This window comes from Amblyomma americanum, chromosome 7 (assembly GCF_052857255.1).
Source record: "Amblyomma americanum isolate KBUSLIRL-KWMA chromosome 7, ASM5285725v1, whole genome shotgun sequence".
NCBI classification, from domain to species: Eukaryota; Metazoa; Arthropoda; class Arachnida; order Ixodida; family Ixodidae; genus Amblyomma; species Amblyomma americanum.
Genome location: NC_135503.1, coordinates 152,929,835 through 152,957,153, shown reverse-complemented (window position 1 = coordinate 152,957,153; position 27,319 = coordinate 152,929,835). Strand labels below are relative to the sequence as shown.

At 48.4% G+C, this 27,319-nt stretch overlaps 1 pseudogene; it reads left to right on the top strand.

Moving 5' to 3' along the window:
* The first annotated feature begins 3,571 nt into the window (after nucleotides 1–3,571).
* LOC144098178 (uncharacterized) lies at nucleotides 3,572–7,249 on the top strand (annotated as a pseudogene).
* The last annotated feature ends 20,070 nt before the right edge of the window (nucleotides 7,250–27,319 follow it).

Genomic DNA, 27,319 nt, shown 5'->3' with positions numbered 1-27,319 from the left:
TGAAGATTCGATTCGTTTGCCTTTCATTTCATTACCTGCCACTGGTCTCTGCTCTTCGCGGCGTAGGCCGCGGGGATGGCGCCATGCTGGACGTTGCAGAAACACGCTCATAACTACACTTGCATTCAGGCATGCCACGCCGATGCTGCACCAACGAACCGACCCCGATGCCAGCGAGTGCTGGAGAACGACGACACCCCTGGTATCAGACAAGGTTTCTCGGCGCTGTTACCTCCTTGGGAACCAACTGTGTGATCGCTGTGCTACGATTCGGCGTGACACGGTTCTTGTGACACGGCCGGATTGGATGCGGGGGTGACACGTCCAGCCCAGCCGTGCCTGGGAGTGGTCGTTTGCTTGCCTACGTGTGGTTTCCACGACTGACGCCACAACTTAGCGAAATAAAAACGGCGCGGAAAGGTGCCAAATACAACCCTTTATGAAACCCGCCCTCTTCCGAATGCCGGAGCCCGAATAGCGGACGGCTCTTAGAGATGGCAGAGGGCAAAGGCGCATGCAAACACTTAACGCTTCCTCGGGTGCTGTATTTTTCTTAAGTCCTTCAGATGAAGCTTCGAATGGGGTCTCAACAGCTGCATCGTAAATGTTCGTCGCTCCTTCTGGTCACTGCTGGGCCCTAACTGTTCTTATCAGACCCGACAGGCGACCGTTCACAGCGAGGAAAAGGATGTCGTACACACGTTGGAAATAAAAGAGAGAGCATTTGAGACTCGTCACTGCGTTCCGCCCTGTCGCTGAAGTTTCTCTGCACGCTCCATGAGGCGATTTTCTACAGCGCTTCTTCACTTACATTTCGCTCAGAGTGACGTACAGCAGCTGGGGATGCCGGACGGGAACCGTCTTGTCCACTTTGTCGAAGCAGCACCGACGCTTCTATCCAGGTGCCAGAGACGACACAGTGCCTGAGACGCCAAGAATTACTCTTCCTCCCCGCTTTTGTTTTCTCCTTTCTTTCACTTGTTTCTTTCATTGCTCGTCGTGCCGGTGGCCTTTCGAGAAGCATAACTGAGCAATCGATGACTCGAAGGCGGAGCCCTGTGCACTGCTTCCTGACTTGTGTCCTCACTCGGCTTCAACTTTCGGCCCGCTTTGTGTTCAGGCCAATGTGCATTCACAGCAGCCCATGCGACGGGGCAACCAATTGGCCGCTCAATCTCGCCTCTTTATTTGCAGCATCGTACACAGAGGTTGCTCTATGGATGGCAACGTTATTGGGTTGGCGTCACGAATTATGTGCAAGTTCCACCACGAGGGACGACGTGACCATTCTCTATTTCTCAGGCGGTTATCGCCAGCTCCACGTAACCACTTGAGAGCCACGCCAAGCTACTACAAGCCCCGAAATAGCAGCGGGTAGCTAGAAAGTTGTCAGTTATGCATGTTTTCAGCCGCCACTCGCAGGTTATTGCAGCTAGCCTCCAAAAGCCATCCCAATTAACGCCAGTGCCGAAAGCTACAAGGCCACGAACAAAACAACTCACTGACATACTCTCATTAATAACTTACACTTGACTCGCTTGGTGTCCCAAGGTAATTGTGAGGCCCTATCCTGCACATAGAGCCGCCAAAGCTGCGCTATCTACTAAACGTTGCCGTGCGTTCATGCGTGAAGCGCCGAGTAAAAAATGTGTCAGCTCATAGCGCCACGCTCAGGGGAGACGCCCCTCAGGCTACCAGGCTGCTCATAAGCAAGCAACGGTCTCCGAGTGCAAGTGGCACGTTTGGGTTTGGCACGCGCGCCCTTTTGTCATCAATGCCTGGTCTCGTGCTCCAAGGAGGTCGTAACTCATCGAGACACAGCTGCTGCTGTAGCATTTATTCTTTGGATAGGGCTCCGGACATAAATACGCGGAATATAGATTAATGTCGGTCCCACGTACACTGAACTCTCAGGGCCAACATGAGGAGCGTAACACGGCTGGCGTAGCATGCCATGCAGTGAAGCTGCCACACGGGACAACAATCAGTGGAGGATACGTCAACTTCAAAATTTCTCTCCTCGTAAAACAACAAAAAAAACTACGATAAAACTCTCGAGTGGGGAGGCGGAGGAGAAGGATGAGGAGGAGGAGGAAAGGCAGGGAGGTTAACCGGAAGAATAATCGGTTTTCTAACCTGCACGGAGGGAAAGGGGTGAGGGATAAAAATATGGAAGGGAAAGGGGAGTAGCAGAAAACTGGAGTCCCTATGAAACGTTAGCGCTCACTCACAGCCTATTGTGCAGGCTAGAAGTTCGCAAGAAGCGGAGCAGTGCCTTGGAGGCCTTAACCGCCGATGATCGCCGCGGCCAGTGGCCCAGAATGTTCATTTCTGTCAGTGGGCGTGGATCTAGACGCTCCAGCGCACGACAGGGCGACTGCCTTTCGGCGCTGTAGGCAGGGCAGTAACAAAGAATGTGGGATATAGTCTCGTCACACTCACAGATGGCACATGCAGGGCTGTCAGCCATCATACCGATTAACAACGAGTAATTATTGGTGAAAGCTGCACCAAGCCACAGGTGACATAGCAAAGTTTTTTCACGTAGTTGTAGGCCGGATGGAAGCCGCAGCTTCAGATCTGGGTCCAAAGATTTTAAACGTGAATTGGAAATTGGCCGGAATTCCACGCGGCAGGCGTGATGTCCCGCGCAAGTGCGCGAACCCTGGCCGCTGCGTCTACTCTCGAAATGGGGATCGACACAAAATTGTCGCCGTAGCGAGCAGTTCGCACGACCTCATCCGCACGGTGATTGCGTGCTATACGTGTGAGGGATTCGTACCGACGACCTTTTTTCCTCTAAGCCTTAATGAGGGCGACCTTACGAAGCCCTTGGCGGGCGAACCAGTGGTCGCAGAAGGGACTCGGGTGGTACCGAATGAATTGTCGTTACGTGATGTGCACGTTTGCATACGAATTTGTCAACAGCATAGGTGAAGACAACTTAGCTGACGCTCTTCATTTCATATTGCATTCGCGAATCATTCGTTCTCGTTTTTTTTTTCACCTCGGCTTTAAAAAAAGGCCGCGAAGTATGAAAAAAAATAAACCTGTGGCGGCGCTCATGCGCTATCGGACTGCAGCGCTCTGAACCGTTCTTTGAACGAAGCAGGGGAGCCGCCGTCGCTATCAGGGCATTGACGTGAGGTTCGCCAGCGTTGCTGCAGCAGTATGATCGAGCGGCCCGGGAAAATAAGCGCATCATTTTGCGCCGGCTTTGGTTCTAAGCCAGGCAGAGGCACGGAAAGATATTTCTCAGTAGGTGTTTCTTTCATTCTCTGCTAGATGCCAATCTGACAAATTTCGGTTGTTGGCGGCCGTTTGTTTCAGTGTCACTTTCGGCGCTTGTTAAATGGCTTCGTCCAGTATGGAAGCATTAGAAGCAATTCATGCTTATTATTTAGCAGCAGCGTATGCGACCGCAAAAGAGCTCCGATCACGGGGGGGGAGATAAGCTTACATTCACTGAAAGAAGAGGGAAATGGAAAGGAAAGCATAATAAACAGGAAAATAAACCGGAAGAGAGCAAAAAAGACCACCTAACTTAGCTTCGTATAAATTCAGCGAAGAGATGGCCCCGACGACCCGACCGGTGGTGCACTCGGCAAAACAGCAGAGGCCCGAGAAAAACAGCAGTAAAACCGTTCCTGGTAAGAAAATTCCACATTTGGTCCAAGTTCTTTATTTTTTATGCCCCGCAACGTGTTTTACTGCAGTACCTTTCTTATACAGTGGGCCCTTTTATATGTGAGCGCCTGTCTCGTCGTCTCTTCCACTGCGCTTTCCTGATTGGCACGCTTTACTTTTGTACAAACCATGCACCAACTGAAAAATTGAAAATTGGTTTTTACGGAAAGGAAATTCCGCACTAACTGTCTCATATGCGTCGGCGAACACCCGAAGCGCGACGTAAGGGATGGGACACGGCCGCTTGATGCAAAGCGCGAAGCGATGTGCTGCCAGCCACGTCGCGCCGCCGACAATGGGCGAGCGCGTCTCGACGGAGTTTACAGTCGCAACCTCTGCTTTAGGTGAAGGCGCCACTGTTCGGGGACCAGTCGCCCGGCTTCCTGGGAGTCGACTCCTGAAGCGCACCTTGCTTCGTCGTGTCCGAGCGCGTTTGCCTCATGCTGCTTGTGTTTGCAGTGCTTTCTTGGGACTTTTTCGTGTTCGTGTCAGTGACCACATTTGCCTCGCTTCTGCAACGCTGGATTTGAAATTTTTACTGTGCGCATGAGTAACAGCGTTTGACTCGTGTCTGCCGCACACGCTTTGGGCCGTTTACGCACGTGTGTGTGGCAGTCACTGCCGCGTACGAGGCGCGATGCGCGCAACTGCTATGTGCTACTCTGCGTCACAAGCGCAAGAAAGGACCCCACCGTGAAGTATCACGAGTCCCCCTGTGAACTACAGCGTCGAGAAGCATGGCCAAAAATTATCTCTCGCCAAGGACCGCTAGGTATAGGAAACAAGTAGGAGCCAAGCGACAGGTCTCTTGTATCTTCCTTGCGTTTCACAGAGAATGACTACAGAAAGAACACTAAGGTCAAGGTTGTGCTTCCGACTGCAGTCCGGACCGTGTTTTACAAATATCCTTAGCATATGCGAAAGGAGAATGTAGACCCAAAAAAACACCAGCGAAGGAACTTTACTGATAGCAGATTGGTTGGAGTAGGCCATGAATGTGGCAACTCAGGAGAAATCGCCAACGTGAGTGAAAGTCTCGTGCACTCCCCCAGCGACCAGGTAGAAGCGCTCGATCCAATGGCTGGCATAGAACCGTGTGGTTGTCCAGTTGATCAGGCCTGCCAAGCTACATTGGCATGTCTTTTGTGCATGTCTTGCAAGAGGCGAAGAAAGCGGAGAACAGACTGAACAGAAAGGCTGCTCGTCAAGGTAACCAGCTACAAAAATTACAAACTGACCTTGACGACACAAAACAGCTCTCCAAGTCTACACAGACAACAAAGAAATTCAGGCTCTTCTACAGGTGTTGAAAGTAGCGGGAAAAGGAGACAAAGCTGCAGTTTTTATCTGTAACCAAGTGGCTAGTTTCAATAAAAAAAAAACCTTCCTACAACGAAGGAATACTGCGGGAATGTGTTTTGTGGAAAGCCTGCTCGAACAAAGGGTATGAACACGTTCGAAGCAGAGGCCTTTTGAAGCTCCCAAGTCGAGCTACGCCACAGAATTACATAGGGCATTCAACCGGCGAAACTGGAGTGACTTCACTGATAAGAGAGCGGCTTCGTGTGGAGCACGAAGGACTAGGTGTGGAGCAGGAAGCTTACTGTTCCCTCGTTGTCGATGAGATGTCTATAGCTCAGAAGGTTCTATGCGACCGAGAGGTGGACAATATATTTGGTCGTGTTGACATGGGCCCCGGGGATCAACAATTACAGCCCCTCAAGTGGCAGGCCGCTTGTTGCGCTTCGTCTTACGAGGACTGTCGACAGCGTATGTCATACCGGTTGGCTATTTCTTCATGCGGTGTTTCAAGAACGACAAGTTGTCGACAATGACAATGGAAGTCAAGAAAGACGTCGAAGATGTGGGTTTTCGTGTTCTAAGAATCGTCACCGACAACCACCAAGCAAACGTGGCTCTTTTCAAAGGCCTCTCAGAAGACGGCACGCTTGCGCATGCGGTGTCTCATCCTGTGCGGGCAGGCCACCCACTGTTCTTTTCCTTTGACCCTAATCACGTTGTAAATAATCTTCGCACTATCTGTCTTGAGCGAGAAATGACATATGGCGAATCACTCATTCAACATGGTTTCTACTTAAAGAAGCTCTTTGAACTTACGCCAGAGCTGCTGGTCAAGCCAGTCAGGTTTCTTAACCGCGCACACGTTGAACCCAACGATTTGGAAAAAAATGAAAGTGTGCAGGGCCACTCAAATATTTTCTGCGCCAACAATAGCAACACTCCAGTTTCTTCAGGAGAACCCAAACTGTCATCCTCATGCAGGCCAGTTCAAGGACAGCTCGGCCACAATCAGTTTTATGAGGATGGCTGCGAAATGGTATGCCTTCCATGATATTGGTGCAGTGATGGCACGGGGGGTAAGCATGAGGAACCGTTCTTCGGCACAGATGATGAAGGACTCTCCAGGCTGGAACTATACTTCATCTGTTACCTTGAAGATCTCCAGATGAATGGCGACCGATCGAAGCGAATGACCAGAGACATACGAAGCGACGCTTCTCACAAGGGCAACAGTGGCATTGATTGGATATCTGCTTGACCACATAAAGTAGGTTACCTTTATTCGGCTCTGCTTTTCGTTATTTACATCAATGTGTTATAGAGGTAATTTTATTAGTTGCAGCTTCCGCTACATCTTGACACGCGGCCTAAACAGCGACCCTGTGGAATCACTGTCTAGCTGCCTTCGGCAGTTCAATGGCGGCAACGACAGAATGGATGCCAGGACTGCAGTTTTTACAGTGGAGAAACTACTAAAGGTACTGCTAAAAATAAAAAAATAGTGTTCAAAAAGTTTCTAAAATATATTTGACTCATTTCTCTTTCTTCCTTATTTCCTTTTTCAGGTTGGCATCGTTCAAGCCGCAAGAAGTGGCAATGCACCCACTTCTTTTGAAATGAAGGCACCTCTGAGGCTGGCAATTCCGCATGCCGAAACATCTGCCCTGCCAGCAGCCGTTGAATTTGCTACCAGGGAATTGTCGAGTGAACTCGCTATGTTCCGAGGCACACCTTGAGGTAGCACCAGTTGCTTTTCTGGCTGGCTACGCTGCGAGAGCATGCAAGGAAAAGGTATGAACAGTTTTCTCTATGTGGACACAAACCGCGTAATTTGTCTAGTTTGAGTGGTCTCGGTAGAAAACCTATGCATTATGCTTCGTTCAACGTAACTGTTTATATATACTGCTATGATTGTATGAGCCGGAGCATTTTTTATCACTGCCAAGTTGATGGTTTATGGGATTTTGGTACTGGTTTTCAGGTGACATGCGAGTCATGCAAGACCTTGCTGCAGGCAACAGAGCCGGCCGGACCAGCTTACAGGCTAATAAATGACATGGACAGTGGAGGGTTGATGTACCCTAAAATGGAAGCGGTCAAGATTTGCCAACTCACGCGCATCTTTGTTAACCAATTAATGAAGCTTCCAGAGATCAGGCGAAGCAGTAAGCTCTGCAAGCTGTTGATGTCAGTACTGCTTCCACACTTTACACGGTGCCCGCTACTCATCTGTGAAAGCAACAACCGTGCCCACACTTAGGAGCTTTGCAAGATATTCTTAAGCAAGTTGCTCCGACCTCTGATAACTAACTGGGCTGGGAACGATAATTCTACAGTAGAGCGACTTTTGAGGCTTTGTCACAAAGCTCTCTCAAGGAAGGTTCTCCATCTGTGAATGGTTCCTTACTTTTTTGTATAACCGTGCAATAAATGAAGGAAGAAGGAAACCAGCGCAAAAGACGAAGACACAGGAACAAGGAACACAGGACAACGCTGGACTATCGACTGTATTTAATTGAGAAACGATCACATTTATACCCTTCAGTTATCAACCAAGCTTGCGCACACATGACAAGCTTGCGCACACATGAAGGTGTCAAGCTGCTGTTTGAAGTACTTTCTGGTTTTCTCGGCTGCAGTTGCGCTTACAAATACTCCATAAATTCACCTATATTGATTTTTTTTTCTAAATTGCAATAACTTACATAGATTGGCTGTCTGTAGCGCTGTGTGTGGCCATCTCGTTCAGCATCCTTTTATCCGCTACAACTGGAAGCATGCATGCGTTCGCGAGAAGTGAATAAAAACAGATTAAGAGGTTCAGGCGCATTAACGCAGCATCCTAAGGCTGAGCCGCTCGCCCGGTCTTCCATCATACAAGCATCCGTCATGAATAAAGATCAGGAATACGCTAGAAGGGGGATTCCCACCTACTAATAATAATAAAGATAATAATAATAATAATATATATTTTATTCACTTCCATTCACAAGTACATGCTCCAGCCCGCGTAAGCGTTATCGCTTGTGTGCGTGGCTGGGCAGCCGGGGTGTGAAGTACCTGATTCAGTGAAATAAAAATAGAAACACAAAAATAGAGCTCGAACAAGACATAGACTCACAAATTGCTTCCGCGATGCAATAAAATAGAAACCCAAAAAAACACACAAAAGAGCTCGAACCAGAGAGAGACAGAAATTGCAAGGCGAACACATGTACAAGAAACGTGGAGTGCAAGAAAGCATTCCACAATTATCACTTTCATGCATGAAATGACAACGCTGAGAACATGGAAAAAAATAGATCAAAAATTTGTCACTCAATATTACTATTCAACCACGACCGAAGAAACTTGTTAATTTGTTTTAATTCATTAATGCTCGGGGCGGTTTGTATCTTATTGAAGTAATAAGGAACATAATGACTGCGGGTGTTTTTTTCCATAATTAGGGTAAATCCGTGGTATGACGTATTTTTCCGACTGACGGAGAGGCCGTACTTTGATGTTGTCGATTTTAAAGACGCTGTGGAAGAAATTTTTTCGCAATATGTCAAAAATAAATTGCTTGTGTACAGGTAGCATCTCAAAATGTTCCATACTAGCTATAACTGCTTTATCATGACAGCTAGTTCCGTAGGCGAGATTAGATGCAATTCTGTACAGTATGCGGCTTAGTATGTTTAGTTTATATAATGATGCGGTTCAGTAAATTGATATTCCATATCGCAATATGGATTCTCCTAACCCTTTATAAACCATTTTTCGAACCGACACATCGCAAATAGATCGTAGGGCATACATATAAACACACACCAGACGCAAACGTTTGGCTAGCTCTTGAATATGAAAATTCCATGACAGAGTTTCATCAAATGTCATGCCAAGATACTTGAAGCTCGATTTAAGTTCCAAAGGTGGGCATGAACAGTATGAACAATTCTTATCATGAAGGTATATATTAGAGCATATTTTAGGTTGTTTGTATGGACTATGAAAACAAAGAAGGCAGGTTTTTGAGATATTAGTATAAATCTGATTAACGTTGAACCATTCTATCAAAAAATGAACATCCCGTTGCATCCTGCTGCATGCTTCTTCATAAGTTTCACTTGGTATCACCAGAGCAGTGTCATCTGCATATAAAAAAATCTGAGAGCTTAAAGGAAGATAGGTCACGTCATTGACGTAAATATTGGATAATAAGGGTCCTAAAATTGAGCCCTGGGGAACACCGGTAGAAACGCGTAACATTTATTTATTTATTTATTCAAAATACCTTACAGGGCCCAGAAGGGCATTGAGTAAGGGGGGCAAAACAATAGATTAAGCAAATAGGAAGAATAAATTAAAAACAACGCGTGATACAAGGCAAAAATTGAACACAATTATATATATACAGGGCAAAACGTAACTAAAAGACATACATCACCGCGAGCAACAAAAATTAAATTAGTAGCAAGAATGCATCGCAAGTGCCCAATAGGCATCAAAAGGAAAAAGCAGTAGTCATAAAAAACATACAGATGGCTGAAATTGCACAAGAAACCAAAACTTTGTAAAATACCAACGAGAAGAAAAGGGGACCAAGGACACAGAACAACCTGAAACAAGACACAATGTCGTTAAAGAAAATGTTTGTGCAGTTGGTCTTGAAATGATTGGTGGTTGCCGATAGATGCGATACAGTTGGGAAGATCATTCCAAAGAATAATGGCACGTGGAAGTGCAGATGAATTGAATGCTAAGGTTCTTCCGTAAATGCGTGTAATGCTATACTGATTATGTAGGCGGCGTGAAATGCGTGAAGGCTCTTCGAGGGGCAAGGGAGATGGCCTGGTGCTATGACGATATTTATGAAGTAAGCATAAAAGAGCGATGGAGCGACGAATATGTAATGGTTCGAGGGAGATATCAAGTTTAATCTTAGTGATACTGGACTGGGGGTGGTACTTTTGTGTGATGAAACGAGCGCCTCTATTTTGTACGGATTCAAGCATGTTGATCAGGTAATTTTGATAAGGGGACCACATAGGTGAAGCAAATTCTAATTGAGGACGCACGATTGTTAAGTAAGCGACTTTTCTCACGTTATTAGGGGCGTTTCGCAAGTTCCGGCGCAGGTACCCAAGTGATCTTGAAGCTTTGGCACAGATGGATTGAATGTGTGTGGCCCATGAAAGATTATCTGTGAGGTGAATACCTAAATACTTATAAGATGATGCCCGAGACACTGCGGTACCTTCAATGGAGTACGAGAAATTAGAATTAGTACGCTTGCGGGTGAAAGAGATGACCTTGCATTTAGATGAGTTGAGCATCATTTGCCATTTACTGCACCAATTTGAAATTAAGTTCAGGTCAGTTTGGAGGGCAAGGTGATCATGCATAGAATTAATGGGCCGGTAAATGATGCAGTCGTCAGCAAAGAGGCGTATAGAAGAAGATATGTCTGTTGGCAAGTCGTTAATGTATATTAGAAACAATAAGGGGCCAAGAACACTACCTTGGGGTACGCCAGACTCTACATCACTGAGTGGGGAGGTGAAATTGTTAACTGTAGTGAACTGCTGGCGAAATGAAAGAAAGTTACGTAGCCATGACAGTGTTAAAGAATCTAGGCACAGAGCAGACAATTTTGAGAACAAGCGGGAATGTGCAACACGGTCGAAGGCTTTAGCAAAATCTAAAAAGATACAGTCAGTTTGAAGGTTAGCATCCATGTTGAAATGCAAGTCAGTCGTAAATTCTAGCAGTTGGGTGTCACAAGAAAAACCTTTTCGGAAGCCGTGCTGATTAGGAAAAAAGAAAGAGTTAAGTTCCAGATGGCAGTAAATGTGAGAAGCGATAACATGCTCGAGTAATTTACAGCAAATGCAGGTTAGCGAAATGGGGCGGTAGTTTTCCGGTGAAATTCTGTTTCCACTTTTGAACACTGGAACGATCTTAGCAATTTTCCAATCTGTAGGAAGTAAACCGGATGATAATGATTGCTGATAGATGAGGCATAGAATTTCACTGGAGATCGATACGGTGTTTTTCAGTATTTTAGAATTTATGTTGTCAACACCTGCTGATGAGGAAACCTTAAGATTAGAAATGAGACGAGCGATACCTTCAGCGGAAATGGTAATAGGGGCCATAAATTGGTAATCATGATTGTACTACATTGTACTATATGATTCGCCTATTCGAACGCATTGTTCTCGATCTGTAAAATAGCTCTTGAAAAACGACATATAAGGACCTCTGAACCCAAAATTATCGAGTTTGGCTAATAGTAACTTATGGTTAATAGTATCAAACGCTTTTTGCAAATCAATAAAAAGTGTAAGGACAATGTTATTTTTATCTATTTCTTTACAGATTAAATCATGAAAATCTTCTAGTAGGCTTATGGTACTTTTACCTTTGCGGAAACCATACTGGGCGGGATTTAGTAGATGGTACTTATCACAAAAGGACGTCATGCAGGCGTGTACAATTTTCTCCATGATACAAGCGATGGCGGACAAGATCGCAATTGGCCTGTAATTATTAAAATCTCTTTTAGAGCCTTTTTTGTGCAAAGGTCTTATTAAACTTATTTTCATATGCCTATGAATGTGTCCGGTTGTGAAAGTTTCATTGATAATATAAAGTAATAAGGTTTTAAATCTGTCAAAATGCACTATGAGATCCCTCATCCTAACACCATCATACCCTGGCGATTTTGTGATTGACATTGTTTTGAATACATCCCGTAATTCTAGCTCAGTAACAGTAGGCATGTAAGCTGAATGGATGTTCGAAGTAGCAGCCGTAGCTTTCCTCATTGATTTTCCCTGTTTACACAAGAAGGAAACAGATTCTACAAAGCGCTTATTGAATTCGGTGGCCAAGTCTACGTTGTTTTCATCTGGAAATGTTTGTTCTAATACGTCATCAATGCTTTTCTTGGGTGGTTTTCCTATAGTGTTCTGCTCTAAGTTCCATGTTTTTTTTACATCCTTACTGCATGCCGAAAATTGATTTAGTTGGTACTGTTTTTTTGCCAGTCGTATTTTCGCTGTGATTTTATTCCTCAGCTGCCTGAATTCCTCTCTTAGTGCAATGTCATGTGGGTGGTCATTGCACCTTCTTAAAAGTTTACTTTTAATATAGGATAATTCAATGATTTCTTTGTTTACCCAAGGACTTGCCTTATTTCTACGTTTCATCCGGACATTTGTTTTTGAGGCGTTATAAATTGATTTTAATTGCTCAACAAGGAGTTCATAAGCATCTAAGTGATTGTGCTGTAAGAGCGAATTCCAGTCAAACGACTTAATTAGTTTATCTACTTTGACATTGTTAATTACAAGCCTATCCGCAGGTTGCTGCTGTGCCTCTATTTTACCCTCTTTTAGCACCGTAAGAGAAATAAAATAATGATCAGCAACTTTTTCTTTGATAATACAGCCCCACGTCTCCTGTTCCATCACGGTTGTACTCATATGGTCAATGCATGTCTGTGTTAATCTACTGCCAAGAAATTCTTCTCGCGTGTAGCCTTGAATTTTATTCTCCAAACCAAAACTAGCCAACAACGTTAAGTATTCGCTTACGCCTACTTTGCCAGTTACAGAAATGTCAATATTGAAGTCTCCAGTAAGAATCACACGTTTGTTTACTCCATATCTTTTAAGGAAACTAGCCAGCTCCTCTAAAAAAAACTACAATATTTTTGCTAGGAGGTCTGTAGATAGCACAAACTAACAATTCCTCATCACAGTTTGTAAGATTAAGAGCTATAACTTCTGCTTCATCAAAATCAACTTTCAAGCGTTCACAAAACCAAGAGTTTTTAACAAAAACTAACACTCCCCTACCACGTTTGTCCTCCCTGCACAATGCATATGATTGATAGTTGTGTATATTGTAAAGAGATGATTCAAAATCACGGATATTGATCTCAGTAAATGCTATGACATCCAGAACAGCTAAATAATTCTCAAGGTACATTTGCAACATGTCCCAATGTTTGTGAAGGCTTCTCACATTTGCATGGATAATATCAAAACTTATGCAGGGTTGGACCGATGCAAATTCCCGCCGTATCTCCATCCATTCACAAAATGAACGCACACTCGCAGCCATCACGTTATCTTGATCAAATCCGCTTCGTTTTCAACAAGAATAACAGGGACACCTTCAATTTTCCTTACAAATATACGACCGTTTCGCACCCAAACATATTTGTACTGTTTTTCAGTTGCAAGACGCTTTGCCATCCATCGAAGCTTCCTAGTTAGGTATGTTAGATTTTCATTGATGTAAATGTTCTCATCCTTGAGTGTGGTTCGTTTCACAAGCCACTGTTCTCTTGTTTCCCTCCTGGTGAAACGTACTAATATGGGAGCCTCAGCATCTGCTTTGCCTTTGATCCTGTGCACTGTTTCGATTTCCTCATTGCTGGGAATGGGGAGTTCAAGTCTACCTGCAATTGAACTTATTACTGTTTTCAAGTTTTCGTTCTCGTTGTACTTGACACCGTGTATCTCCAAATTATTGCGCCTTGAATAGGATTCCAATCTATTCACCTCCATTTCCAGCTGAGGAAGCCTAGTGTCCTTTACCAGCAGTTGAGCCTCCAGATCAGCAGTTTTTTCTTTAGCTCCTTTACTTCTTGCTTCTGTTATTCGAGGTTTTTAAGCACTTCATCGTACTCAGAAGAGAGTAAATCGAGCGATTCTTCCATGCACTGTATCGTTATTCCTTGCTTTTGAAGATTTTCATTGGTGGTATCATGTTTAGCCAGTTGTTCCTCCTGTTTTCTTTCAAGTTCGTCTAAACAGCGCAGGACAATGTCTAACTCTGACATGACATCAGACAAAGAAGGCTGACCACAATCTGCCGCCGAGCTCCCACGCCCATAGCCAGGCTCGCTTTCAGTCAAACGTGTTTTACGTTTAGCGCACGTGGGACACAGCCAACTACGGATGTCTTCTGCTGACATGCTTTTCAGGGTAGTCTTTGTGACACCTGAACATTTGCCAGTGTGATAAGGGTTATCACAATCGCTGCAGCGAATACTCTGGCTATCAGGCGCAAGAGCTTTCAGGCACGCGATGCAATCACTTTTAGACATCCTGAATACAAAGTTGTGCAGTGATTAGTGACATAATCGGCGCTTTTAATGACAACTTGAAAATTCCGTGTGTCAGGAGGAACTATAAAACGCACTGTTTACGCCCTCAAACAGTCAGCACAGGCGTACCGACGCACCTGTCGCGGCGGTTTCCCAGAGCAGTAGCGCCGCGGCGGGCGCGCGGAGAACTAGGCCCAAGGCGCCGTTTCTGTGCGACATGGCGGGCCGCACCTCGCTTCGCGCTTTGCATCGAGCGGCCGTGGATGGGATAAAGGAGGGAGTGAAAGAAGAAAAAGAGAAAGAGGTGCCGTAGTGGTGGGTTCCGGAATAGTTTCGACCACCTGGGGATCTTTAACGTGCACTCACATCGCTCAGCACACGAGCGCCTAAGCGTTTCTCCTCCATCGAAACGCTGTAAATTTGCCCCCCCCCCCCTCCCAACGTGCTTTAAGGCGAAAGCCTTTCTTTTTTTATTTGTTACTGTAAGTCACATCAAGGACTGTAACAGGAAGGGCTGTGAATGATACAACCAGGTGTAGTGCACATATTGGTAAGTAAAACAACTTGAACAATAACATATGGCGAAAATAGTTACAAAATCGGTTAGACAATTCAAGTTGAGGTACAAATAACAAGCTGCAAACATAGTGAAAAGCATAACAGAAAAAGGAAATCGGCTGGGGTTAGCGCTGTCTAGGCACAAACAAAACGGTAAAAAAGAACAGGGCAGAATAGGAAAGTGTGCAAAATGAGAATAACTACTGGGAAACAAACAGGTGATCTATAACCAGGGCAGTAAACGCATGTAATGATGATCTGTTAGTAATATCTGTGTTTAGATTGTTCTATTCTCGTATAGCTCAACAAAAAATGAGCATTTGAATATGTCAGTACGGAATGGACACTCGTTTAATTTGTGTGTGAGGTTGTGGCGGGTCGATCTAGTCTTTGTGGTCGTTATGTATTTTCTAGCGGGCACATTTAGTTGGTTGTGTATTAGCTGATACATAATTTTAAGTCTTGCAAATTTTGCTCTGTTCTCCAGGGTTAGGAGTTCTGCACATTTTAGTAATTGTGTTGGTGAGCCTGTAAGGGAGTGTTAATTATATACTCATCTCAGTGACTTTCTCTGCACCTCTTCAAGTTTTTTAATGAGCTTGTTAGTAAAGGGAAACCAAACGTTGTTGGCATACTCTAGAAGTGGTCTGATAGTTTTATATTCATGTAATTTTCTTTCAGATGGTGCTAGTTTAAGGCGTCTGTTAACGAAGAAGTCTTGTTTTAGTGCGTTAGATGTGATGACGCTAACGTGCGAATCCCATCTGAAATCAGAGGTTAGTTTCACACAAAGATACTTATGCTCAAGGACAGATGTAAGATGAATATTATTAAGCGTGTACTGAAAAGCTGATGTGTGTTTTTTCCTAGTTATAGATAAAAGAACAGATTTATTTAAACCTATGTCCATCTGCCAGTCCTGACACCGCTGGGACACTGCTGTCCAGGCGTTATTTAAAACTATATGGCCATCAAGAGAGTTAATTTCCTTGTAAATGACGCAGTCATCCACCAAAAGTTTAATATTTTGTGAAACACAAGCTAGTAGGTCATTTATAAATATTAGAAACAGTACTGGTGCTAGGACACTTCCTTGGGGTATTCCCGATGTAACTTTAGTTATGGCTGATTTCTTATTGTTAATTTCAAGAAAATGCATGCGATTACTAATATAGTTTTAATCCAGTTTAGAATAGGGCCAGCTCCTAAAATAAGTTGAAGTTTTGCAATAAGTTTAGTACTCGAGACGCGATCAAATGCTTTCGAGAAGCCTAAAAATGTGAAGTCAATTTGTGTCTGGTTTTCAATGCTCGTGAATATGTCATGTGTTATTCCAATTATTTGAGTAATAGTAGAAACGCCCTTACGAAAGCCGTGCTGACACGGGGTTAAAATGTCATTTACTTGAATAAAAGCGTTTATGTGTTTTAAAACAATAGGTTCTAATAACTTGCATACTGTGCTCGTTAGTGATATAGGTCTGAAGTTTGAAGGGTCGGATTTATTCCCCGATTTGTGTATGCGTGTTATCTTGGCGTTTTTCCATTCCCTAGGGAGGGTGCAAGTGGATAATGATTTGTTAAAAAGTAGTACTAGGAATTTAGCTATCCACTCGGCATATCTATGTCGGGATATGTTAGACATGTTATCAGGCCCTGGTGCTTTCTTAGTGTCCAGATTTAGTAAAATGTTTAACACTCCTGGTTCAGTTATCGTTAGTGGTTCAATTGTGACGCCTGCACTACAGTTCATTCCTGGTACCTCTCCGTCATCCGTTGTGAAAATGGAGCAGAAGCAGTTATTCAGAGTAGTTGCTGCATTTCTGTTATCAGGGTGGATACGTGTCCACATTTAGTTCTGTGTTTTCTCTTTTTCGCCTGTTTTTTCGCGTGCGGCGTGGGTCGGACAGTGCCCTCCGTGGGAACGAATGCCGACGACGCCCCTGCGGAGAAATTCCCGGCAAGGGGGGCTCATTCTAAAACGAAAAAACTCAACAGGAACCCTCAGGCGCAAGCTAGGCTTAGCTCGGCGCTGCAGAGCGAGGCCACGCTACGTGTCTGTATGGATTCTGCGACGACAGCTACGCGGGTGCCCGCTGTGTTGCCACCTTACGCAGCCTCCACGTCCACGCAATCGTCAGCGCCTCCGGGCCTCCAGCCTGCGCCGTTTTCGGACGCAACGACTTTGGCCTGTGACATGCACTGCTCCAACGCCTCCGTGCCCGTGACACTCCCCCAAGGAACTGTGCCCGTCGCGCCAATTCAGTATTCCCACCAAGGGGCGGTCTCCAGCGTCTGAGCGCCTGCCACCTCCACAGATGCCTCCCGTGAGTCAAGGCTCTCTTCCGCCTGCTGCGAACTCGTTCCGCGTTACCATCAAGCCTACATTGCGCTTTTATATGACCGCCATCCCTGCCCGGAATGTTCCAGCCACAATTGAGCACGCTCTTGGCTCTTCGAACTACTGCGGGTTTGTCGTCCATCACTCATCGAACACCATCACGGTAAACTTGCCATCCTTGATGGACGCCCAGAAAATGTGCGCAATTACGCAGATCCCCCTGGATGATAGCAAGCATATCCCGGAGCAAATATATTTTGCATCTGGTCCTGACACCCTCTGCTGCACGGTGTATCATGTCGACAGCCCGAGCCCTCCCGATGAGGTGCACGCATGCACGCTGCTCAACTCACGTAGTACTGCAAGCAAGGCCCGTTGACTCTCCCGAAGTACCTTACCTACTACGGTGCGATCGTCAAACCACAGCCCTTCCGACCTCGTCGTATTTTTTGTTATCACTGCCACAAAGAAGGACATATGCAAATTACCTGCCCTAATCCTGCAGCTGTGGCCGACATGAATGAACCAACGAATGAAGCAACAGTTTCTTGTGCCCTATGCAAATCGCCCCCCCCCCCGCATGTCCAAAGAAAAAGCAAGCGAAGAAGTTTCACAAGTTGCCGCAAAAGTGAATGTTCCTACAAGTGATCGCTTTGCAGCTCTCGCATGTGACGACAACGACTTCCCTGAACTTCCTTTATCTGATACCTCTGCTCACCATACACGTGTCCTCCCCAGCGTTCATATGCACAAGTGGCGGCTCACCTTCCCGAATCAAATTGTACACCAAAACAACCAGTGCTTTCATTACATGCGGATACCACAGATGAAGACAGCTTTAGACAATGCCATCGTGGAGGCTCGCCGACGACTAGACGAACTCACCCAGCTCCGGGAACAGCGTCGTACTCACTCCTCTCGAAGAATTCTAATAAGTCGGGAGCAATCATCAGAGGAATCAACTAGGGTAAGCACTGGGCCACAATCAGGTGCCGACCACCTGTTAGCCGTGACTACTGCGACAATGGATAGGATATTAGCACTCATGAAACAGGTGACATCCCCCATCGTAGAAGCTCTTCGGCCTCGTCATGGATAGCGCATCATATATGGTGGTGCAGTGGAACTGTAGAGGATTCGCTAATAAGGCCTCTGAAGTGAACATCCGCCTTCGCGACGGAAAGCTGAAGGCATGGGCGTTCCTACTGCAAGAGCATAATGCACTTCCACGCCTTTCATGTTTCTGGGCATATCGTTCACCCTTTATCCCTGATCGCCGTTGCACCGCCTCCTCCCTCATCCCAGGTAAATCTGCAATTTATATTCGCAGGTCAGTTCCGCACACACCGCTCGACCTTTATGGTGGTGCAACACACGTCAAGAGGTTGTCGCCCTTCTCGTAAAGCTTGCACGCACACCCCTTGTCCTAGTTTCTTTTTATAGACGTCCTGGCTCCGCATCTCCCAATCTGGGATGGGTTGGTTTTCTACGTTCTACCAACTCGGGTATCCCTATTCTAGTTGGTAGCGACTTCAACGGCGCACACACTTCATGGGGTTACCCATCTGATTCCTCAAGGGGCGCACACATCCAAGGGAGCTTTTCAAATAATTCCATTCAACTTTTAAACCACCTGAATACTTCTACCCGCCCACGAGGTGGCCCGTATTCACCTGATTTGACTTGGTGCTTAGGCCCCGGTAACCCTCGTTGGGCTGTTGATTCAGATACTTGGGGTAGGGGTCACAGCCCTATTTTTATCTCCCCCGCGCCTACGCGTCTACGGAAAATACGCCGCAGCGTACGCATAACATCATGAGACTCTGTAAGCACAGAAAACCATTTATCTACATTCAAACCGTCTTAAGCACTGTCTACTCTCTCTGCTGTTCTCCCTACTCACACTACTACCACTACTGTAAATGGCTTGGCGGCACCGGCAGTGGGTTTGGCGGCACCAGCGCGAACAGAATGAACAATTCACTTCTCACCCTTCTCCAGGTGGTGGCCTATTCTGCACAAGTTCTACCGGAACATGGCCTCGTCATCGTATCGTGGAACACGGCTTTCATTTGCGCCGCACAAGAAACAGGAGCGGCTGCAACAAGCTTTGACGAATGGCAATGGACCGGCAACCGCTGCGTCGGCAGAGCACCAGGAGCATCGACATTATCGGCGGAGGCGTTTTCCTTGAACCTGCCTGTCCGTGATTTAGGCAGTGGGCTTGGCGGCACCGGCGCGAAAAGAATGAACAATTCACTTCTCACCCTTCTCCAGGTGGTGGCCTATTCTGCACAAGTTCTACCGGAACATGGCCTCGTCAACGTATCGTGGAACACGGCTTTCCTTTGCGCCGCACAAGAAACAGGAGCGGCTGCAACAAGCTTTGACGAATGGCAATGGACCGGCAACCGCTGCGTCGGCAGAGCACCAGGAGCATCGACATTATCGGCGGAGGCGTTTTCCTTGAACCTGCCTGTCCGTGATTTCGGCAGTGGGCTTGGCGGCACCGGCGCGAAAAGAATGAACAATTCACTTCTCACCCTTCTCCAGGTGGTGGCCTATTCTGCACAAGTTCTACCGGAACATGGCCTCGTCAACGTATCGTGGAACACGGCTTTCCTTTGCGCCGCACAAGAAACAAGAGCGGCTGCAACAAGCTTTGACGAATGGCAATGGACCGGCAACCGCTGCGTCGGCAGAGCACCAGGAGCATCGACATTATCGGCGGAGGCGTTTTCCTTGAACCTGCCAGTCCCTGATTTCGGCAGTGGGCTTGGCGGCACCGGCGCGAACAGAATAAATAAATAAATAAATTCTTTATTTCACTCATGAAGTGAGGGAGTGCGGGAAAAAAAGCTGAAAATTCAGCTTGACTAGTTCCCAGCTCCCCAGATTACAAAAAATTCAAGAAACAAAAGAGAGGACCAGGAGAAAAATAAAATAAAATAATGGCAGAGCGGCATAATAACAGCACAAATCAAAATACAGAAATGCTTTGTTTACAAAGTCAGATCGGCTTGTACAAGGAAAATAAACAAAACAATTCTAATTGAACTGTATGATACACCGGTGATAAGCGAAAGTACATGCCGGAAAAAGCCCGAAAAAACAAGAACGTTACATAAGTAAAGGAAAGAGACGGAGAAAACAATGCGCATGAACAGAAAAGCGTTGCTCAAGGAAAGGTACAGCGTACATATGCAAAATGCTAGAAATACCCCATCATATGAAGGAATTGTTTTCTATGAACAGTAATTTCAGTTCTCTTTTTGAAGTTAACTCGGGAGTGATACCGTTTCTGTAACAGATATTTAACAAGTGTGGTAGCAATCTGTTTATCATTTGTCGTCCATAATCAGTCCTGCACGTTTTTACTAACCAAGGCTGTGTGCTTCTATATTCATAAGCTAGTGTCCTTTTACAAAGAGATGCCAAGAGTACTAGACAATGAGTGTTGTTTTTTATTTCAGTCCTATAACGCAAACACAAGCCGTGCGAGTATAGGCTGTCTATTTTCATTATGCAATATTTCGAGAACAAAAGGTGGGAAGGGTACCTTCTGGGGACGTTTTCAATGTTTCTTAACATTTTTTTTCTACAATGTCAGAATTTTTTGCAAATTTCCTTTCGTTGTATTCAGGTGGTGGCCTATTCTGCACAAGTTCTACCGGAACATGGCCTCGTCAACGTATCGTGGAACACGGCTTTCCTTTGTGCCGCACAAGAAACAGGAGCGGCTGCAACAAGCTTTGACGAATGGCAATGGACCGGCAACCGCTGCGTCGGCACAGCACCAGGAGCATCGACATTATCAGCGGAGGCGTTTTCTTGAACCTGCCTGTCCCTGATTTCGGCAGTGGGCTTGGCGGCACCGGTGCGAACAGAATGAACAATTTACTTCTCACCCTTCTCCAGGTGGTGGCCTATTCTGCACAAGTTCTACCGGAACATGGCCTCGTCATCGTATCGTGGAACACGGCTTTCCTTTGCGCCGCACAAGAAACAGGAGCGGCTGCAACAAGCTTTGACGAATGGCAATGGACCGGCAACCGCTGCGTCGGCACAGCACCAGGAGCATCGACATTATCGGCGGAGGCGTTTTCCTTGAACCTGCCTGTCCCTGATTTCGGCAGTGGGCTTGGCGGCACCGGCGCGAACAGAATGAACAATTCACTTCTCACCCTTCTCCAGGTGGTGGCCTATTCTGCGCAAGTTCTACCGGAACATGGCCTCGTCATCGTATCGTGGAACACGGCTTTCCTTTGCGCCGCACAAGAAACAGGAGCGGCTGCAACAAGGTTTGACGAATGGCAATGGACCGGCAACCGCTGCGTCGGCACAGCACCAGGAGCATCGACATTATCGGCGGAGGCGTTTTCCTTGAACCTGCCTGTCCCTGATTTCGGCAGTGGGCTTGGCGGCACCGGCGCGAACAGAATGAACAATTCACTTCTCACCCTTCTCCAGGTGGTGGCCTATTCCGCACAAGTTCTACCGGAACATGGCCTCGTCAACGTATCGTGGAACACGGCTTTGCTTTGCGCCGCACAAGAAACAGGAGCGGCTGCAACAAGCTTTGACGAATGGCAATGGACCGGCAACCGCTGCGTCGGCACAGCACCAGGAGCATCGACATTATCGGCGGAGGCGTTTTCTTGAACCTGCCTGTCCCTGATTTCGGCAGTGGGCTTGGCGGCACCGGCGCGAACAGAATGAACAATTCACTTCTCACCCTTCTCCAGGTGGTGGCCTATTCCGCACAAGTTCTACCGGAACATGGCCTCGTCAACGTATCGTGGAACACGGCTTTGCTTTGCGCCGCACAAGAAACAGGAGCGGCTGCAACAAGCTTTGACGAATGGCAATGGGCCGGCAACCGCTGCGTCGGCACAGCACCAGGAGCATCGACATTATCGGCGGAGGCGTTTTCCTTGAACCTGCCTGTCCCTGATTTCGGCAGTGGGCTTGGCGGCACCGGTGCGAACAGAATGAACAATTCACTTCTCACCCTTCTCCAGGTGGTGGCCTATTCTGCACAAGTTCTACCGGAACATGGCCTCGTCAACGTATCGTGGAACACGGCTTTCCTTTGTGCCGCACAAGAAACAGGAGCGGCTGCAACAAGCTTTGACGAATCGCAATGGACCGGCAACCGCTGCGTCGGCACAGCACCAGGAGCATCGACATTATCAGCGGAGGCGTTTTCTTGAACCTGCCTGTCCCTGATTTCGGCAGTGGGCTTGGCGGCACCGGTGCGAACAGAATGAACAATTCACTTCTCACCCTTCTCCAGGTGGTGGCCTATTCTGCACAAGTTCTACCGGAACATGGCCTCGTCATCGTATCGTGGAACACGGCTTTCCTTTGCGCCGCACAAGAAACAGGAGCGGCTGCAACAAGCTTTGACGAATGGCAATGGACCGGCAACCGCTGCGTCGGCACAGCACCAGGAGCATCGACATTATCGGCGGAGGCGTTTTCCTTGAACCTGCCTGTCCCTGATTTCGGCAGTGGGCTTGGCGGCACCGGCGCGAACAGAATGAACAATTCACTTCTCACCCTTCTCCAGGTGGTGGCCTATTCTGCGCAAGTTCTACCGGAACATGGCCTCGTCATCGTATCGTGGAACACGGCTTTCCTTTGCGCCGCACAAGAAACAGGAGCGGCTGCAACAAGCTTTGACGAATGGCAATGGACCGGCAACCGCTGCGTCGGCACAGCACCAGGAGCATCGACATTATCGGCGGAGGCGTTTTCCTTGAACCTGCCTGTCCCTGATTTCGGCAGTGGGCTTGGCGGCACCGGCGCGAACAGAATGAACAATTCACTTCTCACCCTTCTCCAGGTGGTGGCCTATTCCGCACAAGTTCTACCGGAACATGGCCTCGTCAACGTATCGTGGAACACGGCTTTGCTTTGCGCCGCACAAGAAACAGGAGCGGCTGCAACAAGCTTTGACGAATGGCAATGGACCGGCAACCGCTGCGTCGGCACAGCACCAGGAGCATCGACATTATCGGCGGAGGCGTTTTCTTGAACCTGCCTGTCCCTGATTTCGGCAGTGGGCTTGGCGGCACCGGCGCGAACAGAATGAACAATTCACTTCTCACCCTTCTCCAGGTGGTGGCCTATTCTGCGCAAGTTCTACCGGAACATGGCCTCGTCATCGTATCGTGGAACACGGCTTTCCTTTGCGCCGCACAAGAAACAGGAGCGGCTGCAACAAGCTTTGACGAATGGCAATGGACCGGCAACCGCTGCGTCGGCACAGCACCAGGAGCATCGACATTATCGGCGGAGGCGTTTTCCTTGAACCTGCCTGTCCCTGATTTCGGCAGTGGGCTTGGCGGCACCGGCGCGAACAGAATGAACAATTCACTTCTCACCCTTCTCCAGGTGGTGGCCTATTCCGCACAAGTTCTACCGGAACATGGCCTCGTCAACGTATCGTGGAACACGGCTTTGCTTTGCGCCGCACAAGAAACAGGAGCGGCTGCAACAAGCTTTGACGAATGGCAATGGACCGGCAACCGCTGCGTCGGCACAGCACCAGGAGCATCGACATTATCGGCGGAGGCGTTTTCTTGAACCTGCCTGTCCCTGATTTCGGCAGTGGGCTTGGCGGCACCGGCGCGAACAGAATGAACAATTCACTTCTCACCCTTCTCCAGGTGGTGGCCTATTCCGCACAAGTTCTACCGGAACATGGCCTCGTCAACGTGTCGTGGAACACGGCTTTGCTTTGCGCCGCACAAGAAACAGGAGCGGCTGCAACAAGCTTTGACGAATGGCAATGGGCCGGCAACCGCTGCGTCGGCACAGCACCAGGAGCATCGACATTATCGGCGGAGGCGTTTTCCTTGAACCTGCCTGTCCCTGATTTCGGCAGTGGGCTTGGCGGCACCGGCGCGAACAGAATGAACAATTCACTTCTCACCCTTCTCCAGGTGGTGGCCTATTCTGCACAAGTTCTACCGGAACATGGCCTCGTCAACGTATCGTGGAACACGGCTTTCCCTTGCGCCGCACAAGAAACAGGAGCGGCTGCAACAAGCTTTGACGAATGGCAATGGACCGGCAACCGCTGCGTCGGCACAGCACCAGGAGCATCGACATTATCGGCGGAGGCGTTTTCCTTGAACCTGCCTGTCCCTGATTTCGGCAGTGGGCTTGGCGGCACCGGCGCGAACAGAATGAACAATTCACTTCTCACCCTTCTCCAGGTGGTGGCCTATTCCGCACAAGTTCTACCGGAACATGGCCTCGTCAACGTATCGTGGAACACGGCTTTCCTTTGCGCCGCACAAGAAACAGGAGCGGCTGCAACAAGCTTTGACGAATGGCAATGGACCGGCAACCGCTGCGTCGGCACAGCACCAGGAGCATCGACATTATCGGCGGAGGCGTTTTCCTTGAACATGCCTGTCCCTGATTTCGGCAGTGGGCTTGGCGGCACCGGCGCGAACAGAATGAACAATTAACTTCTCACCCTTCTCCAGGTGGTGGCCTATTCCGCACAAGTTCTACCGGAACATGGCCTCGCCAACGTATCGTGGAACACGGCTTTCCTTTGCGCCGCACAAGAAACAGGAGCGGCTGCAACAAGCTTTGACGAATGGTAATGGACCGGCAACCGCTGCGTCGGCACAGCACCAGGAGCATCGACATTATCGGCGGAGGCGTTTTCCTTGAACCTGCCTGTCCCTGATTTCGGCAGTGGGCTTGGCGGCACCGGCGCGAACAGAATGAACAATTCACTTCTCACCCTTCTCCAGGTGGTGGCCTATTCTGCGCAAGTTCTACCGGAACATGGCCTCGTCAACGTATCGTGGAACACGGCTTTCCTTTGCGCCGCACAAGAAACAGGAGCGGCTGCAATAAGCTTTGACGAATGGCAATGGACCGGCAACCGTTGCGTCGGCACAGCACCAGGAGCATCGACATTATCGGCGGAGGCGTTTTCCTTGAACCTGCCTGTCCCTGATTTCGGCAGTGGGCTTGGCGGCACCGGCGCGAACAGAATGATCAATTCACTTCTCACCCTTCTCCAGGTGGTGGCCTATTCCGCACAAGTTCTACCGGAACATGGCCTCGTCAACGTATCGTGGAACACGGCTTTCCTTTGCGCCGCACAAGAAACAGGAGCGGCTGCAACAAGCTTTGACGAATGGCAATGGACCGGCAACCGCTGCGTCGGCACAGCACCAGGAGCATCGACATTATCGGCGGAGGCGTTTTCCTTGAACATGCCTGTCCCTGATTTCGGCAGTGGGCTTGGCGGCACCGGCGCGAACAGAATGAACAATTAACTTCTCACCCTTCTCCAGGTGGTGGCCTATTCCGCACAAGTTCTACCGGAACATGGCCTCGTCAACGTATCGTGGAACACGGCTTTCCTTTGCGCCGCACAAGAAACAGGAGCGGCTGCAACAAGCTTTGACGAATGGCAATGGACCGGCAACCGCTGCGTCGGCACAGCACCAGGAGCATCGACATTATCGGCGGAGGCGTTTTCCTTGAACATGCCTGTCCCTGATTTCGGCAGTGGGCTTGGCGGCACCGGCGCGAACAGAATGAACAATTAACTTCTCACCCTTCTCCAGGTGGTGGCCTATTCCGCACAAGTTCTACCGGAACATGGCCTCGCCAACGTATCGTGGAACACGGCTTTCCTTTGCGCCGCACAAGAAACAGGAGCGGCTGCAACAAGCTTTGACGAATGGCAATGGACCGGCAACCGCTGCGTCGGCACAGCACCAGGAGCATCGACATTATCGGCGGAGGCGTTTTCCTTGAACCTGCCTGTCCCTGATTTCGGCAGTGGGCTTGGCGGCACCGGCGCGAACAGAATGAACAATTAACTTCTCACCCTTCTCCAGGTGGTGGCCTATTCTGCGCAAGTTCTACCGGAACATGGCCTCGTCATCGTATCGTGGAACACGGCTTTCCTTTGCGCCGCACAAGAAACAGGAGCGGCTGCAACAAGCTTTGACGAATGGCAACGAACCGGCAACCGCTGCGTCGGCACAGCACCAGGAGCATCGACATTATCGGCGGAGGCGTTTTCCTTGAACCTGCCTGTCCCTGATTTCGGCAGTGGGCTTGGCGGCACCGGCGCGAACAGAATGAACAATTCACTTCTCACCCTTCTCCAGGTGGTGGCCTATTCTGCGCAAGTTCTACCGGAACATGGCCTCGTCATCGTATCGTGGAACACGGCTTTCCTTTGCGCCACACAAGAAACAGGAGCGGCTGCAACAAGCTTTGACGAATGACAATGGACCGGCAACCGCTGCGTCGGCACAGCACCAGGAGCATCGACATTATCGGCGGAGGCGTTTTCCTTGAACCTGCCTGTCCCCGATTTCGGCAGTGGGCTTGGCGGCACCGGCGCGAACAGAATGAACAATTCACTTCTCACCCTTCTCCAGGTGGTGGCCTATGCTGCACAAGTTCTACCGGAACATGGCCTCGTCAACGTATCGTGGAACACGGCTTTCCTTTGCGCCGCACAAGAAACAGGAGCGGCTGCAACAAGCTTTGACGAATGGCAATGGGCCGGCAACCGCTGCGTCGGCACAGCACCAGGAGCATCGACATTATCGGCGGAGGCGTTTTCCTTGAACCTGCCTGTCCCTGATTTCGGCAGTGGGCTTGGCGGCACCGGCGCGAACAGAATGAACAATTCCCTTCTCACCCTTCTCCAGGTGGTGGCCTATTCCGCACAAGTTCTACCGGAACATGGCCTCGTCAACGTATCGTGGAACACGGCTTTGCTTTGCGCCGCACAAGAAACAGGAGCGGCTGCAACAAGCTTTGACGAATGGCAATGGGCCGGCAACCGCTGCGTCGGCACAGCACCAGGAGCATCGACATTATCGGCGGAGGCGTTTTCCTTGAACATGCCTGTCCCTGATTTCGGCAGTGGGCTTGGCGGCACCGGCGCGAACAGAATGAACAATTCACTTCTCACCCTTCTCCAGGTGGTGGCCTATTCCGCACAAGTTCTACCGGAACATGGCCTCGTCAACGTATCGTGGAACACGGCTTTGCTTTGCGCCGCACAAGAAACAGGAGCGGCTGCAACAAGCTTTGACGAATGGCAATGGACCGGCAACCGCTGCGTCGGCACAGCACCAGGAGCATCGACATTATCGGCGGAGGCGTTTTCTTGAACCTGCCTGTCCCTGATTTCGGCAGTGGGCTTGGCGGCACCGGCGCGAACAGAATGAACAATTAACTTCTCACCCTTCTCCAGGTGGTGGCCTATTCTGCGCAAGTTCTACCGGAACATGGCCTCGCCAACGTATCGTGGAACACGGC